At 35.0% G+C, this 18,938-nt stretch overlaps 1 protein-coding gene across 4 annotated transcripts in view; it reads right to left on the minus strand.

Moving 5' to 3' along the window:
- Positions 1-18,938, minus strand: part of LOC118188891 (alpha-tocopherol transfer protein-like) — a 130,340-nt gene that overhangs the window by 92,250 nt on the left and 19,152 nt on the right. For 2 of the 4 annotated variants that reach the window (XM_085818015.1, XM_035359412.2), the window contains exon 1: positions 18,755-18,887. The exons of 1 other annotated variant lie outside the window; for it this stretch is intronic. The gene's annotated coding sequence lies outside the window, so the exon portion shown is untranslated. Of the gene's footprint in view, positions 1-5,734; positions 5,753-18,754; positions 18,888-18,938 lie in introns of those variants that run through there. One more of the 4 variants, XM_085818014.1, reaches the window with a different exon arrangement.

Genomic DNA, 18,938 nt, shown 5'->3' on the forward strand with positions numbered 1-18,938 from the left:
TATATTGAGTACACATTGAGTTATTGTGAGTATATTGGTGTATAAATGGTCAGTATAAAATCATGTATATATAATAAAAAGTCAACTGTGCTATGTATCTCAGCTAAATGTGTAATATATCAGTATTATGTATATATCAGTATAGTGTATATAATATATAGTATAATGTATATAGCAGCATAGTGTATAATGTATCAGTATAGTGTATAATGTAAAAGTATAGTGTATATAACGTATAATGTATGCATAATTTACATGTCATAAGTTCTGATGTAAGACATATGAACCATTGCAACACGATATTGCCCTTGGATCACATGTAAATCTTAATATAATTTCCTATATCTAAAATATTCCCATGCACATAATCAAATTAATGTAATGTAATATGCATATTTTAAATGTATTTGTCTTTGTATATGTAAGATTATGTACTATGTACCTTATTTGTAATACGCCATCATACGTAATATGTACCTCAACTGTAACATGCTGTATGAACCAAAATATTATTGTATGGCAATGTACTATCTGCCAAGGCCCTTGTATGGCACTGTATTTTAAATCGGTGACTGGTGTCAGGGGTTCATGTGGCCCCTCACCCTTTCCCATACCATCTTGGGGTGCTCTAGACAAGGGGGACGCGGCGCTATACCAGTTAACCGTTATGGTAGAGGGGTGGTGCTCGCGTCCTCCGTCACTTATCACTTATCTAATTGTATGCAGTATTGAAAGAAAGAGTCAAGAAATGGCTGCGACTTGTTTTGAAAATGAGGCGTAAAGGTTACCAGCGAGGATCATGGAGGTAGGAAGTTCCTCCATCCTTTCTTACCTCCATAGCAAGGATATTCCGTTTGGCATCAGTTGTACCAATATTGGCGACTTTATCGCCTGCGCCGGCAAAACGGAAAAATATCTTTTCTCAATTATTAACTTCTGGTAAGTAGTTTGGGTTATTCCGAAATAATCGCAAATGTATGTCCTACTTTGCGGGTTTGTCATTTGGCATTCTATAAAATGCCTAGGCAATGTGTGAATCGTTTCAGACATCGCCGGCCAGTTTTCGGCATTCTATAGAATGCCGGATTTCATACTTTGCCAGTTAACAGTATTTTTCATTGGTACCTTTGCCCTCCCGCTCCTCTGTCCCCACAAAAAGGTTTTCAAGGGCGTTTCTTCGATCGCACGTGCGATGGATTGCCGTATTGAGATTTAAAAAAATCAAGCAAACAACTTTTCTCCTTAGTGTCCCATTTCACATATTTCCAGAAGACTGAGTGTGAATAAAAAAAATTAGTAAAAATCACTTTCTTTTTTTTTAAATTAGTGCTTTATTCTTCACACAAGTGAAAAGCCTTTTTATTTATTTATTTATTTTTGTATTCGTTAGGACCATTACGATTCCTTCTTTCGATTTCAGGTTATTTCTCCTAAAACAAGTAAAAAAAATAAATAGGAAGGGAAACCAGAAGAAATGCTTAGCTTTTTGTCTGAAAATCGATGTTCAGCTGCATCTTACAATCTAAGGAATTAAGGCAGGGCCGGATAAAGGGCGATTGGAGCGATTGGGCCCCGCGTTGCCATCATGTTCATTTGAACAAAAAAAAAAAAAAAAAAAAAAAAAAAAAAAAAAAAAAAAAAAAATCGAAATTTAAAGCAAATTGCTTTTGACGATAATGGATAAATTGTGAATTATTCAAATAATTAAGAATATATTTATAAGTTCGCATTGCTGGATGAGATTTATTAATGTGTTTATTATTATATAATATATACATTATAATATAGAAAACTGACACCCGTAAAAGTTCATGTCAAATGTATTGAATTTAATCGGGATAATCCTATGTTAGAGAGATTTTGCACTACGTACGTGAACTACTTTACGTACGTAAATTACACTATGCAGGTATATGCACGCGCAACTAGTTGCGCAACCGTACCAGCCAGTGGTAGATGTATCTAGTGGTGGATGTATAGCTAGTATTAAATGTCAGTTGTTTCTTGCATTTGTAGTTCGCTATTCTTCTAATTGTTATAATTATTAGAGTCGTATTTTATAACTACAGTTACTAATTGTTGAATAAGGTAAGTACTAATTATATTACATAATCTTTATTAACAAACAATTATTTTTTAAAAATTAAACATTTAAGTATATTATGTGATTAAAAATGAATACCTAACCTATAATTTTATCATTAGATGTCGAATCCACTGAAACGAGAAAGAGAACACATGAAAAATAAAAAAATCATTTGGTAGCTCTGTTAAAATGTACAGAGCTTCAAAAAACACTTTCTGCTGAGCAAACAATAGATAAGGTTCAACAGAAGTTGTTGAACCAAGAAAAAATTCGTTTGTATAAAATATTTGAAAGGGGCCCCGGAAAAAAAAAAATCCAATCGGGCCCCGCACCTATTCGATCCGAGCCTGAATTAAGGTTCGTGAATATAAAACAGGAGACACATAAATCTTCGTTTTATGCAACCACATTAATTTAACAAAGAAAAACGCCAAATTTAGATTAATTTAAAATAAACATCCGATTCCAATATGCTGCATAAATATTAAACTTAATAATTATAAGTCTTAGAGTAAAATATACCGAATATACTGCTTTGTCGTTTCCATTTAGTTTTGGAAAAATAATTTTAAGTCGAACTACGCTCTTCCAAACTTCCACTAAGGATAATATGAACAGAGTAAAATTACTACTGGCTTTTAAAAGAAGTTGATGTGGACAATTTATTACATCTCCTTTTTGCTTTCGCATCAATTTCATGGGATAACGAAATTTCTAAGCAAACGATTAAAAAGCTATTGCATAACTTAGTGGCGCCATCTCTGATTTAAATAATCTACTAAAGGTTTTTTGTACTTCATTCAAAGACAGATATCTATACAGTTCAGCATACATAATACAAACTTTTATATTATCTCCCTTGTTCTGATTTTATTTTAATAGTAACGTTTTCTTCTCATAATAAGTATTATTAATAAAACTGAAGTATTTAAATGACTTCGTATTGACTTCATTGGAGTAAAGCTCTCTGCATAGAAGCAATTTCTATTCAGTTATATATCATGCATATACACTTTTTCATGGAAAAATATTTTCGGATTTTACAGCCAAATAGGAAAACAATGTCAAATGGTGGAAATAAATTCCTAATTTTGCAGCCTCATATGCTTTGCACAGAAAGGATTATGAAATCATCAGTCGAGCAAGTCTTTAAAATAAATTAAATTAAAATACTGTTACGGATTTGGTATTTAAATAGCTTATGTTAATTGAATTGTAAATTGAATGGTTTTATTTCCCGCGCAGTGCAGCGAGTGACGAATATCGAAAGAAAACTAAGCCGGAAAATTAAAAATACAAGAGCGCGTGCATGTAACATTTAATAAGTATCTCTTTTTTTGATTTCGAAAAAGTACTAGAAAATTCTCGCGCGCGATTTTAAAATTTTATAAAAGGAGGAAAACCTCTAAGTTCGTCGTAGTTAGTTAGTTTGTTGTTGTTTAAGAGTTTGTTTAGAAAACTGCTGTTGTTGATTGTAGCGAATTCGCGGATTAGCTTTCTTTAGCTGTTTTAAATTAAGTTCTTTTGAACGCTTGAGTAGTTAAAAGATAACTACTGTGAGATTTTGTAATACTGCACGAATATTTTAGGAAATTTAAGCATATTTGTTGTGATAATAATAAATTTTTGTTAATTTTTTTCATCGGACTTGTGCATTCATTTCGTAACGAACCCGTATGCATGCAACAATACTATTATTGTTATTAGTTTTTATCAAACAATAATTCGCCTTTATAAAGGAAAAATCTAGCTGGGTAATACAATAAACAGTGCGATATGGAAGACAAAATTAATTTACACATGTAATCAGGCTTTAAAGGGGGTGGCAGCAAGGCAGGGTGACTGCCCAGAGCTCCGAATGGCAGAGGGCTGGTAACTGATTAATTAAGATTTTTTTGTGAACACCCCAAAAACATCTTTTGGTAAACATTCCATCATGATCATTAATATATCCAAGATATATTAAAGATCGGTCCTTTCTGTTGGAAAATGGAAGATTTAGTTTAGTTTAGTTTATTATGTCAAAGCACAGTTGGGCTGTCTGCATAAAGGGAGGGATGCCTTTGTGGAGGACTTTCTAAGGGAAACTGGAAGAACAAGTTTTTATTCCTGCCCTCTCGAATCATTGCTAACAAATTAAAGTTAAGTGGAGATAAATAAACTTTTTTTAATGCTAATAAAACTTCGACTTATCGAAATAGTTTTCCTATTCTCTAGGTTCCTCATTTAAGTTTGAAGCAAAAGAGGCAATAAAGTATTTCAAAACCATACAAACTATAAAGAAAAATCTATGGTTTTTCTTTTAATGCGTGGATTTTGGAATTTTATGAATTCTTTATTTTATATGCTTTTACATTTGTTATGCCGAAAGCATTTCCACGCAAGTAATTATAAGTTTTCAAACGCTAAATATGCGGTAATAATATTCACATTCTTATTACTTTAGAATCACAATATAAAAAATTCATAGTCTTGAAATATGTTTCATTTTTAACTTATGTTAATAATGTATTGATTATGTACCAGTACCTGAAATACGGCACAGAACTTGCAATTGATACAGGAGAAAAAAAAAAAAAAAAAAAAAAAAAAAAAAAAAAACTTGTCCGAAATTTTTATAGACGCACTCCGTATATTGCAGACTGTGTTTTTTCTGACTCTCTCTGCATCAAAAGGAAACGAAAGAACAGTGGCATCACCAACCCACTCGTTCCCTTTTGATGCAGAGAGTGAAGCGTATTTAGATAAAAATAGCCATGATGTTAGAAATATGCTATCTGTACATATTTCGTAATTACTGAATGTTTCCAAATACTATAAGCCAATCCGTGTATAAGATTCTATTGCAAAATCTCAACCAAAATTAAACACTCGTATACAAGCAAAATTTAAAATCAACTTCATTGCAGTAAAGCTCTTTTTAATAAATCCCCAAATGTGTGGATAATTGTTTAATTTAATTTAGCTAGACCTATCGCACAAGCTGCAGAGGTCCAGTGGCGAGAGCAGCAGCACCACAGGTCCGGGGTTCAATCCCCGGGCTGGGCACATGGAGGTAGGAAGTTCTTACCTCCATGGCTGGGCAAGGTTGACTCAGCTTTGCATTCCTGGAGTGAGTCCATAAAATGAGTACCAAGTTCGCTTGGGGACTAAACACCGGGGGGGGGAGTGTCCTGCGACAAGCTGACCACTCGTTAAGATACCACTCCGTTTAAAATATTAAACTAGAGTTATTCATAAGTTACCTCAAAATGCTTAGATCTGAAAAATCGAATCTATTTAACAATGAAAGTATTAAAAACTCACCCGCAATCTGCAATAAATTTTAATTCGTTTAGCAAACATTAGCTGCTACAACTTTGGAGTATTCTGTGCCATGTAACAAGTAATATGATTGGCCCAAACAATTTAAACGTCTTAAATTCGGTCAATAAATATGTACATAATTTCTATCCTGATATATGAAAATAATATATCCTTCACAAATATCTGCAAAGGAACAGAACACTTCTCATCTGATGCAGATTTTCGGGGCGTCTCCAGTCTTTACCTGTTGACACTTGTTCTGGTAGACGTACCTTCGGCAGAGATGACATGATCGATGTAACTCATTTCCGGTCTGAATAATTTACATTTGGCGGGACTTACCTTTAGAATGGCTTTTTGATGTAGATGTCATCCAGGTATATCAGACAAGCTTCGTAGGAAAGACCTCTCAACGCACGCGGTCTCCATGCGGCGTTCGAATGTTGCCGGCGCTTTACATAATCCAAGCGGCATCACATTGAAAGCCAAACTCCTTGTCCGGTAGGCATATTTCACAAGTGCACATCAGCGTAGCCACTGAGGGAGGGGGTTTTGAAAATGGACCAATGAGCTTCTATTGCTCTTGTGACGCTAAATCTTCGTGCATGTGAGCGTATGTCGTTTATATTTTAATGAGTATTTGTTTCGCAATTATAAATGTGTGGCGTAATAGTAGAAAATCTAGTAGTGCTTTCATTTTGTGAGTTTAATTAATTGCTGACAGTTCACTTTCGCGATATTTTATCGCGCATTAATATTTGGATTGATGTTCACGGCATATTATCGCTCTTTACATCGAGAAAATGACTCCAGCTACAATTAGCCTCGAATAATACGCATTTACCAACACCTGTGGATTAAAAGAATTCAAGTATATAGGTTTTTTTTTTTTTTTTTTTTTTTTTTTTTTTTACTTGAGCTGAAGAGGACTGGAAGTGTGGCAATGAATCCAGTGATTCTTATTTCAGTGCTTGCATTCTTTTGATTTTGAATGTGTAAAATTCAGAACACATGTTGTGTATGATCTGATTATATCCAACGTTAACATTAAGATATATGTGAATAAATTGAATATATTCGTTGCGAATAAGATAAATTAATTCTGTTTGAAGAGTAGTTCTTATGCCGACAAGACGTTTAATAGTGAACTGTTTTTAATGTAAAATTTTACACACTAAATGTATACGAACGCAAATTAGTAAAGTTCATTTTGAATAAAATTCTACATTGGCTATTATTATAGAACATCTTTTTCATACAGACTGCAAAAAATGGTCCTGACTTCTATTTACATATGTAATTGGTGTAAATATTTTTCACATATGCATAGTTTTATGTAAAGATAGTATTTGGGCTTAAATGTTTATCACATATTTCTTTCTTCATCTTATTTACCCCCTATTAAGTAATATTTTGCTTGGATATTTTTGCGGAGTATCCGACATATGTTTGTATTTATTTCAAATTCTTTCAATCAGGTATGAAATCTTCACAATTGTTTATATTTAATCCAACTTTACAATGAACATTTTCAGAAGAAATCGACGATGCATTAATTATTTTGTACAGAAATTTGCGTGGCAGAATATTTTCAACCATCTTGCTTAAATAAGGCACGCGAAAGGTCATGTGACACGAGAGAAATATTATTGGATGCCCATTGGTCAATCCTAGAAGCCACTCCCTCGGTGGCTACACAGATGTGCACTTGTGAAATATGCGTCCGGTAGTAAAAGCCGTCTTTTCTTGGTTATCAAGATGTATCTCTACCTCCCAATATCTACTACTTAAATTAAGCGTCGAAAACCACTAGCTTCCAGAAACAATGTCCAGAATGTCGTCAGTTTTAAAAAGAGGGTAATTGTCTTTCTTCGTAACCTCGTTAAACCGCCGATAGTCAACGCAAAATCTAGTTGAACCGTCTTTCTTTCTGACCAGGAGGCTGGAAGATGCCCATGGACTTGCTGAAGGCTCGATAACGTCGCTCTCCTTGTATGTCCTTCCTACCTCTTCCTGTTTAGCAATCGGTAGACGTCTTGGATGTTGCTTGATTGGTGAATGATTCTCGTTATCGATTCTACGCTGTGTCAAACAGGTACGACCTACGTCAGAAGACGAGTGGGAGAAAACATTGTGGAATTCTTGAATGACACATTCGGCAGCATTCCTCTCTTCGCGTCTTAACTCTTTGAAATCCAGACCCTTCCCTAAGCTGTATCCTCAAAACACCCGAACCGCCCGAAATACTTTTCCAGTTTCACAGCAATTTCCTCCCCTTCCCGTCCATTAACGCAGAAAATAGGTGTGAAGATTTCCAGTGACATCCTTTGTACTTTCTAACAAATATTCCATTAGCCTTTGACGCCGTTCTTTATAAAACTATTCTGAAGGTCAGATCAACAAGGCTTTCCGGCTTTGTTATGATCACGACTGAGATTTGTTTATTTCCGTTATTTTTATAAGAAGGAAAAAATTGTTTAAAAATAAATATAATCCTTAAATTTTTAAACTGCTCTTTTATTATTGTTTAAAGCTTAATTAAAAGCACACTGTACCACAAAAGAATCAACAACGAAATGTCACGATCATCTAAAAGATAAAAAAATTTCTTAGGACAAGCTGTCTGCAGTAAACTGATACAATGCATTTGGGGAAAGTATACCTGCTATTGCATACCTCAGGGGGAGGGAAGAAAAGAAGATTACAATCTCGGCCGTTTTCGGGCGGTTCTGGTTGTTTGAATGTAGGGCCGTGTCGGGCGGATTGAATATGAAGGAGTTAATTGTGCATTCGGCAACAATTCCGATGTAATTCTGTCTGAAGTCCTGGAATCCGTAGGATTACTGTTTCGTTAAACGCTGATCATTGGAGTGCATTCTATAACCACTTCGCCTTTTCTAATAATTTTAACTTATCACTGACGCTGGCAACTGTCATCGGGGTAACTATTTTCGATAAGTCGACGAGTGCCCTGACTATTAGTACTCCACGCGCGATGTTAGAATTCTTGGGATATTCCAATGCACCGAAACGGAAATTTTTGTTTTCGGCTATGGATGCAGGAAGTAAAAATTCTGTTCTTGCTGGTATTGATATTGTCTTGAGATTGATTTGATGGAAAGATTTAATTCCTTCATTATTAATTGCGAATAGGGTGTAGAGACATTAGGTATTTTTTGGAAGCAGGCAAGATGAAAAATTAGCAGCGTTTTCGAAGGGAATCGAACCTCTGAAATACGCGCCCAGCGTGCAGACCAGTAAACCACGAAGGCATACTAGGAAGGCGGGGGAAATACCTTATATACCCCATTTTAAAGGGTGACTGGGGTATTTAGGGGACCCAATCGCCAACTCCTGGGTGTGGAGAATGATCATCCACCACCCTTTTAGTTCGCGCGCCACTGTACAGACATTATGTATTTTAGAAGCAGAAGTGAAAAATTAGCAATGCCTTCTCCAGGAATCGAACCGCGGAGCTCTGGAATAAGCGCCCAGCGTGCGTCCTCAGAGGCAGAATGCATTTCGTTATTTTTAAAGTCAAAGAAAAATTGTATTTGCTTAGAAAGTACCAATCCGAGTATGCAAGGATCTGAAATATCTACCACGTATGGCATGTGATGGTATCGGCACATCAAACGTGATGCCAAGGTTTAATTGTCCGTCGATGTCGATCTTCTCCCCAGACACTGTCTGAAGGGCAACGCAGGGCGGCGTCCAGATAAGTTTATCTTCCAGTTGTTCAGCCAAGATCTTTTCGAATGATTGTAAAATTCGCTCCTTTATCGATGGTCTTACTGCAAGGAACTCCATTGACATGTCCCATGATGAAGAGTCCATTACTGCTGCCATTCTGAAGCGCTTTGAAATTGGGCTCATCATTATCTCTCAACCACTGGCCGCAAGATGGCCAATAATTTGACGTCATATAAAGACGCCGTATTTGGCGGCATATAAGACGCATTCTTATTTTTAGACGGCCACACACAAGGAAAAAAAAAGTTTTCTTTTAGTTCTCACGTTTCGTAAAAGCCAAATAAACAAATATTGAATGCAATTACCTTCACGTACAAGACTGTGTCCTTCACGTATAAGACGCAGGTAACTTTTTTGAGACCAAATTTAGGAAAAACAGTGCGTCTTATATGCCGTCAAATACGGTAGTTTCCGTGCTTTCTGCTAGGAGAGATAATAGCGTCCGTGCCCTGGGGTGTTCTGCAGTTTCTCCGTATGTTGCCTTCAGAACCGCAGTTCCAGCATTTTAGTATCAGTTTCTTGTCTCTTCTATTTCATCTCCAGGCACTGACTTGTCAGATTAAATCATCTAAAGTTTAGAGGATATTTGTGCGTTTGCTATCAGAGGAGCGGCGAGATAACAGGCCTTAGCCTGAGAATCCTATCCATTCGCGTCCGCCACTATAGAAAATCGTGACTTATACACTTACCAGGAAGTCTTGCCATCATATGTGGATAGCTTCAGAGAGGTATTTCAGCTGGTTGAAATATTTTCTGAGTTTCGCAATCTCCCAAATTTTGCGTTAGGGGCAAATGCGACATAAGAGAACTGAGATCGACATGAAAAAAAATCTGAGATCCAAAGATATTAATTTGAAATATTTTAAAAATTTGGATTATTATGAATTTCAACAAATTTACCAGTTTTTAAAGAAACAAAAAGAGATTTTTTGCACGACAGAACTGATAGAATGTCAAGCAACATTAACGGAGAAATTTTAAAAATCTAAACCAATCGCATGATAAACTGAATTACTGTAGTTCGTTAATATTCTGAAACAGCGCTTATTAAAGCTTTTATTTAATGCATCGAATACTCTTTAATGGGTTTATGTTAATACCTTCCTCAAATAAATCATTCTCACACATCTTTTCTATAATACTAGAAATGAATTTTTCAGATTAAAACAATGAGAAAGTTTTAAATAATAAAATTATATTAGGATTACAGGAAAGCTGAACAAAAATTGACGTAAGTTTACCTCTTCCTCGAAAATAAATTTCTTATTACTTAGTATTATTATATTACTTATTACTTATTTCCTTATTACCGCCCTTATCAGGTGGTTACATAAGTAATCCATCCTTATCAGGTGGTCTGTTATCATGAACTCGCAGATGTCCAAGTACATTTAATATGCCGATTTCTTGTGTAATTTCATTGTGTTTACTTATTGTCTGCATATGCGATAATTTCTATCCCACTATCAATAGGAATCTTGTTCCTTTATGCAGCGTTGTACGTGAATTTCGGCGATCATAAGGAAGACTTAAGAATACTTAAGCAACAAAAATACTTAAGGTAAATAACCTAATAACCTACAGGAAAGCACTTAAAAAGAAAGTATACAAAGAAGAATTTGTTTTTAAATTTCAGTGTTCTTTTAATAAGACTCTTACTATATATTAGCAATTCCTTCCCCACATAAAATACTCTCGAACACTACAGAAAGGAAAAGGTTGTATTGATTTTAACTAATACATATGCAAATTACTGTAAGTATATTTAGTAATAATTCGAATGATTTTACTAGCGCCAAAATGGGATATGTCTTGAGCTTATCTAGTAATGTAAGCCTCGAACTTCTCTAGTGATATTAGGGGTGATGGTCATTTGGTAATGAAAAAAAGTGTTATGGATCATTGGAGTTATTTGAAGTTAAAGTGGGACATAGAAACTTTTCTGAAGTATGAAAGACAAAAACCTTTGCCGATACTTTTTAATTTTTTTTTTTAAGAAACTGCTAATAAAGAGTTAATGCTTCGTCTGAGTTCCTGTACAGTAAGCAATTAATTCCGTCACAATTCAATTCGACTAATATTTAATGCACTAAAGATACCTTGTTGGTCTTCATTCCTTTCTAATTTTTTTCCCAGATTTTTCTTTCTCATCCTTATCAGTTACAGATCCGTGATTTCGGGATAAAGTAAACTGAAACGAGTGAAATAAGCCGATATTTAAATGTTAAAGTTGCCCAGTCTACGATCACTCATTTTTATTCAGACTAACAGGCTGGATGTATGAGAGTTTTCGTGTTTTTCCCCATGTATACTAGCCAGTTTCCCTTAAAACGTTCTCCACCAAGGCATGCCTTCCTGCTGGAAGATAGCCCTCGAGCTCCTTAATAAATTAAACTCAACATGCGATTCACTGTTTTATAGCCGGGTTTTCGTTCAAGGCATTTAAATTTTATTTTTAATATTGTTACGAAATGACCAAGCGCGGTAAGATGGCTTCTCCGCAAAGCAGTTTTATGGTTGCCATAAAATGGCAAGGAAAGGCAGGGTTGCCACATTTGGCGAGAAATCGTCCAATTTGGCGACAAATTTGACGATATACCATGGACGGTTGGAGAACCTTCTGGAACCAATTCTTACCGGTTTAGCCCAGAATGTTCTCGAACACAAGCCGAAAGCTACATAAACCCTGCTGGTCCGCAGTCAGTGAGTGAGTGCCTCATAAAGTGTGAGTTAGTTAGTACCGAGTTGGTGTCCCGTCTAGCGAGTCAAGGGAACGACTGAACCGAAGAGTCGGGAGCCGTGCTCTGTGTGTCGTCGAGTGCATCGCGAGTTGTAGCGTGGAGAGTCTCGAGAGTACGTGGAGTTCCGAGAACGACCGTGCAGAGTCGGAAGCTGTATTCTCGTGCTTTGCAGTGAAGCTGTCTCCATCGTGATAGCTTGATAACCTGAAAGCTGTGTTGCTGATCCTGTCAGCGTGTTTACAACAGTTCGACGACTGTAAAAGAGATTTTGAAGCTGTCCTGATTAATACCGGCCAATAAAGTGTGTTTCGATACTTCATCCAGTGTCGTCGTTATTCACTCCAAATCTACAAACCCCGTACGAACGTGAAGGAAGAAAATAACGTAACAACTGGTGTCAGAAGAAAAACGCAACAATATTGTTACGAAAAGCCCAGCTGCGGTAAGGTAGCTTCTCTACAAAGTGGGTTTAGGGATGCTAGATTTGGACCGAAATCGTCCATTCGGCAACAAAATTGATGATAAGCTATAAACGGAGCGAGAAGTTTCTAGAACGAATTCTTACCGGCTTTCCCCAGAATGTTCTCGAAGACAGGTCAAAAGCTATAAATACCCTGCCTGTATGCAGAGTAGCAGTTTATCGTGAAGTGCATCTTGAGCTACTAGAGATCAGTAGTAGTGTCGTGAGTTCAGAGGTTAGCTCGAGAGACAATGAACCGAGTCGGCAGTTGCACCTTAGTGCTTTGCCGTGAAGCTGTCTTCACCGGTGTAGCCTAAAAGCTATGTTGCTGATTCTTTCAGCATGTTTATTGTAGTTTTTCGACTGCCGTAAACGCGTCCTTGGAATTCTTCTGTGTAATACTGATGAATAAATTGTATTTTGATTCTTTATCAAGTATTATCATCAGTCACTCAAAATCTACGAACGCGTAGAATACAACAGCTGGTGTCAGGGGTGGAGCTTACGAGTGAATGGCAGTGACCCGCCTATAGGAAAAAAATACCCTGGAGGAGGATCAAGTTGACGAACTTGTTAGCAGCAGTAAAAGTCGGACTGGAAGTGTTGAAAGCCGGACAGAAAGAGATGAAGGCTGCGATGAAAGCCGAATATGAAGAGATGAAGGCAGCGACGAAAGCTGGATATTAAGAGATGAAGGCTGGATAAGAAGAAATAGTGAGCGAAATAAAATCGTGTTCAGAAGAAATAAAAGCCGGACAAGTAAAGCTACAAATGCAACTCCAACGGATGGAGGTGACGTAAAAGAAGATTAGAAATGACATCGTGGAGTTAGAGAGAAAATTGGAGGCAAAACAGAAGATGTGGAAATAACAGTAGTGGCACCTGAAGGGGAAAAAAAAAGATGGAGAAATGAAGGAAGTAGCTGATGAAGTGTCTGGGAAAGATCAAGAAATAAAGGATGACCACCTAACGAGATTAAAGAAAGAGAACGAAATGATGAAGAAGCCTTTGATTCTCAAGTACCTGAAGTGGAAACGGAAGAAAGTGATAATACTGTTCGTAAAGATGAAGAAATAAAAGAAGTGGCTAGTAAAGCATCTAGAAAAGGTGAAGAAATAATTCATGGAAATAAGGTTCCATGAAAGATGGAAGAAAGTGAAAATGTAACTGTTAAGTTGGTAGAAACTGAGAGTGAAGTTCAATTAGTAAGTAGGCATTGAACCATCTGAAAATTCATGTGATGCAGAGATGGGAGAAGCAGATGCACAAAGTGCTCCAGCATTGCAAGAAAATACATCCACTGCACAAACTAAATGTATGTCTCCTAATACAAGTTGTACAGACGCAAACTTATTTTAAACCAGAATACTTCGGTTTGCAAAGAGTTGGATTCTATTCATAGCTTTAATGCATAATTTGGAACTGGTTCTCAGGAATTAAAGGTAAATAAGTATATGCTAACTGCTAAAAATACAGAGGTGAACTGTACACATGATGCGAATAAACTACTAAAACTGTTTCAGATCTTGTTGTGGATGAAAAATCTGAAAAGATTGAATCTTCAGACTGTGGTACGCAAAAGAGAATACACTTGAGAATTGCAGTGAAAAAAGTATTTAACCCGGGTAAAACTTACTGAGAAGCCTAACACTGAAATACATTTCGAACTTGCAGTGAAAAAAGTATTTAACCCGGGTAAAACTTACTGAGAAGCCTAACACTGAAATACATTCCGAACTTCATTTATAAAACTTAAAATTGTTAAGTGGTTAATTTGTGTATATAACTTGTAAGATAGCTTTCCGGCAAAGCGGTTTTAGGGTTGCCAGAAAATGAAAAAGAAAGGCAAGGTTGCCATATTTGGCGGGAAATCGCCTATTTGGCTATAAAATTGGCGACCTGCTGTAGACGGAGCGAGAACATTCTAGAACGAATTCTTGCTGGTTTTCCCCAGAACGTTCTTGAAGACAGGTCAAAAGCTACAAATACCCGGACTGTAAACGGAGTAGCAGTTTATCGTAAAGTGCACCTTGAACACTTGAGTTCAGTAGTAGTACCGTGAGTTAGGTTAGTTCGGGAGCGACAGAACCAATTAGGAAGTCGTGCTCTGCCGTGAAGCTGTTTTCACCGTTGTAGAGTGAAGGCCGTGTTGCTGGTTCTTTCGGCGTATTTATGGTAGTTTTTCGACGCCTGTAAACATATCTTTGGAACTCTCCTGTGTAACACTGAAGAATAAATTGTTTTTTGATTTTTCATCAAGTGTTTTCATCAATCACTCCAAATCCACGAACCCGCAGAACGCAACAATATTCTTGATTGATTTTTAAATGAGAGTAAGTTTGAATCGTTGTAATTTTTAACTGTCATAATTTGGAAGTGGACTGTACAAGTCTGGAAATAAAAATTATTTAAAAAGTAAGAAAACCAGATCAGGACATAGACTGGATTACTATTACGAAACGCACTAGGGCTAAGCGCCTAGGGGGAAGGATACTTTAGAGAAGGGCTCTTTAAGGAAAACTGGCTCGTATTCATGTTACATATTCCAAATCTGGGCATAATTAAAGGTTACATATCATTTGTTTGAAAGAAACTTAGTTTTTGCATTCACACACACACACACACATACATACAAAAAAAAAGTCTGAGTTTATCATATGCATCGTATTTTCTACGTTTCTTTATACACACACGCATTTCCCAAAAATTACTCAATAATTGTTTTCTGCTTAATCCCTTGAATGTATAAATGGACCGTGTTAAACACTGTTGTCATACTGCATCTTTGAGTAATTCTTCCTCTAAGCCCCTTAGATGCTTATCTTTATTTATTTATTTACATTTTAGCTCGATCTGATCATGAAATTTTAAACTTAGCAGTATTATTTAAACCTCTGTAAACCCATTTTTGTAAGTACTGGGCATAAAATATATGTTTTACAAAAAAAATTAGAAAATTAACTTTTCGTTTATTTTATTATTTCATCTTTTTTTTTTTTTTTTTTTTTTGAAATTCTAGTGAATTTACCAAAAAGCTAACTCATTTGTTAGAAAAAAGGAACAGTTGTTTCGAAGAGGGGGAAAAAAAAAAAACTAACAATTATTTTCACATTCAAGGAGAAAAAAAAACAAACTGACAGTTATCATTTTCCGAAACAATAATGATTCATTCTAATTCTATTTAAACAGGATTCTTTTATCTCGGTAACATCCGGTGTCAATCTGACAGGAACTTTGTAACCTGAAAGTGTATCAGCAGTTTTATGATATTTTCGGCATAATACATCTAATTGAGACGAATTCAAAAATGCAAGAATATTAGTACAGTTGAAAAACTACCAATAATTTCCGTTCAATTTGATTAACACTCGTATTTTTAATATTCGCAATTTGTAGTAACACTGTCTTAAACATTGTGCTGTTTTTTGTATTTTACATTAAAAAATAACTTGCTACGTAAATGGCGAAATACTATTTATTTTTGTTTTTATGTATATTTTAGTTTATTACTCTTTTCATTATTTAAATGAATTTAATTTTTGCGGTATAAATATATTTACATAATTTAAAAAGGCTTACACTCCTGCTTCTTTTTTTTTCACTAACTAAAAATCGAGAGGGGAAAATTAAGCGATATATACATTTTCTAAGGGAAAACTTAAAGGAAAAACATAGTGCATTAAAAAGAGCATACAATTGGACATATATTAATGATACTTGCATTCTGTATTTCAAAGAAGTTACTAATTACAGTTGAACATACTAACTATACTTGCATTCTATATTTCAAACAATTTGTTAATTTCGATGGCATTCATTTTACTTACACGATACGCTTCACTAACTGTGATTTGCACTCATATTTTGCTTTGCTTCCATAAATCAGTAGCTTCTAAATCACATTTTGAAAGTAACTATTGCTCCTAATATATTGCAACAGCCTTACAACAAAATATATATATTGCAGGTGTTCTTTATAAAAATAGTTTAATGATTTAAATATCATACCTTAAACGCAGGATTTACATAAAAAAAAAATTAAAGGATGAGGGACAACTACTCTTCAGACAAATATCGTTTCCATTAGAACGGTCTAAGAAATAATATCAGCCAAGACCACGGGAGTTAGCAGGTTACTGCAGTTAAAATATTTTACTGTTGTATAAAAAAATTACGAACTAAATGCATTCAAGTTCCATGCATTCCCGCAACCATATCCTCTGTGTATCATAGACTCAGTGCTTTGTCTTGTTCATCAAAACGAATTTTTTCCCCCTTAAATTTCCTGTCATAAAAAGAACTCTTCTGGTTTTTACGGTAAAATGCATAGAATTTAGAATTTTATAACTCAAAGAAAATACCTTAGAAGTCTTTATTGTTTTCATTTCACGGATTTGACGCTTTCGTAAAACGGAAAATGTTTCCACTTCAGGAAAGTATTTGTTACAGGCCTCGTGCGCAAGCTATCCAGTGAAATAAATGCACAGCTACGTCTTGAACATTTAAGATTGTTCTTAAAATTTCTTTCTTAAAAAAGTAACTAAGTACTCATATTTCCATAAGATGTCAAATTCTATGAAAAGTAAACTATAGTATTTTTCCCCCTTCCATTTCCCTTTGCCACTTTGAACAGCGCATCTGAAATATAAAATTTTACATTCAGTGCCTTTAATTTCTGTCATTCTTATAGGCTTCTCGTAACTCCTTTGTTTAAAACTGTTTTTCAATTTTTAACAAACATCTGAAAATTACAAGAAAAAGTTACAATTTTATTTAAATCTTATGATTTTTGCATTTTTTTAATATTTTAAATATTGAATTTACTTTTTTAAAAAATTAATCATAAACTTTTCGTTTAGACTTTCGTTAATTTAGACTTTTAACTGCAGCTTTTAACTTGCAATTTGAGTTTTTCTATTTTATTATTCTTATAACAGAGTCTAAAATTCAACAGTAATAACAAAATACGTATATGATATGCATTTTAAAATTTAATAACTTGAGTTTTGGCTGCATTTTTAAGATGAGTTTTGGAAAATACGAATATTTTTCATTAACACCATTCAACATGCAATCTTCAGTTGAAAAGTTTTCCTAAGAAGCAAATGTTATTTACGAAAAATGTGTCAACAAATTCATAACGCAATAAAACTTGAATGTACGATTGCTCTTGATCTTTTATGAAGGAATGTAACGAAATACTAGCTTATTTTGAGAAGCTCCTGGGAGATACGGCCCCCTAACAGATTCCTTTCTAAAATTATACTTTCTGTGGCATGGTTAGTCTGTTTCGCAATTTATTATCGGTAATCCTTTTATTTCGGTTTAGTGCACGCAAGATTTCAAAAATTTTAAGTTCAAAAGTATTGTTTCAATAAAAAGTTCAGCCTGCTTTTATCCACATGTAAGCATGGCGAACGGCTGAACTGGCGTTGGCAGCCAGTCACCTAAATTAGTTATTATAAAAGAAAGGAAAACAAACATGTAATCATTTGTTTTATGATTCCAGCTAGTGAAAGTTTGCGGGTCCAGGTGGTAACTAATAATAATGAAAGTGAAGATCTGCATTTATTGCTTTTAAATCATATAGCTCGTTAATAAAAGACAAATTAAATTTCAAAGGCAAAAGAATAAATACATCTTATGCTTTACCGAATGGAATACAATAGCGTGAAGTTAAAAATGTTTTACTTCGAGCTTCTTTTAAATCTCTGTGTTTGTTGATTAAATTTAAAATAAAAATATATTACGCTTTTCCGACTGGCAACACAATGGCTTTTAAATCGCTGAATTTGTTAATCAAAAATTCATTAAATTCGCACGACAAATGAAATAAATGTAAAACGAATTCAAAATTCAGGCATCGAGGTGCATATATTCGGGGGAAGACCGAATAATATTTATACATGAAAAAGGACTGCTATTCTTAAATATGGACTCAAGATTAGGAAAGATGGTAGTTCGAGAAAAGGCTGCTGGAATGTAAGAAAGGTTACACACGTCGAATCCCCAAAAGTGGTAAAATATTTTCAAATGTTAGCACGACCTATCGAGGTAAATTAATATCACGCTATTCGATTAAACGCATAACATCAGTTCTTGGAAAATGATATTCACTTGTTTTATGAAATAAAAGTATGCTAAACACAACGAGAAAACCTAACGGCCATCAAATTAGTTAGAAAACTATCATTAATACGCTTGATGTCTAACTACGCCTACTTTTAAAATAATTAAATGTTTAGAAAAGTTTCGTATAGAAACAAAATATAATTAAAATTACACAGAAGTATATAAAAATTTTTAAAGCAAATAAATAAAATCCTATTCAGAATCCGGAGATCTAAAGCTCTTAGAGAGTTCTCTACCAGTGGCGCCTATCAAACCAGGTGTAAATGGAGTACTTACTTTCTTTTAGACTGACTATATGAATTTCAAACAAGTCGACAGGTCACAAGCAATGCTTATAATAAATGTGTGCCCGCCGAAGCAGTTTTATTTACGATTTGCGGAATGGAGATTCGCCTGTGATATTCGCACCGGACAAGCAAGTTATTGCGCGGGGAAATAACCCAAACAGGAATAAGATGAC

This window comes from Stegodyphus dumicola, chromosome 6 (genome assembly GCF_044657685.1).
Source record: "Stegodyphus dumicola isolate Sdum_Otavi_A_Nest chromosome 6, ASM4465768v1".
NCBI classification, from domain to species: domain Eukaryota; kingdom Metazoa; phylum Arthropoda; class Arachnida; order Araneae; family Eresidae; genus Stegodyphus; species Stegodyphus dumicola.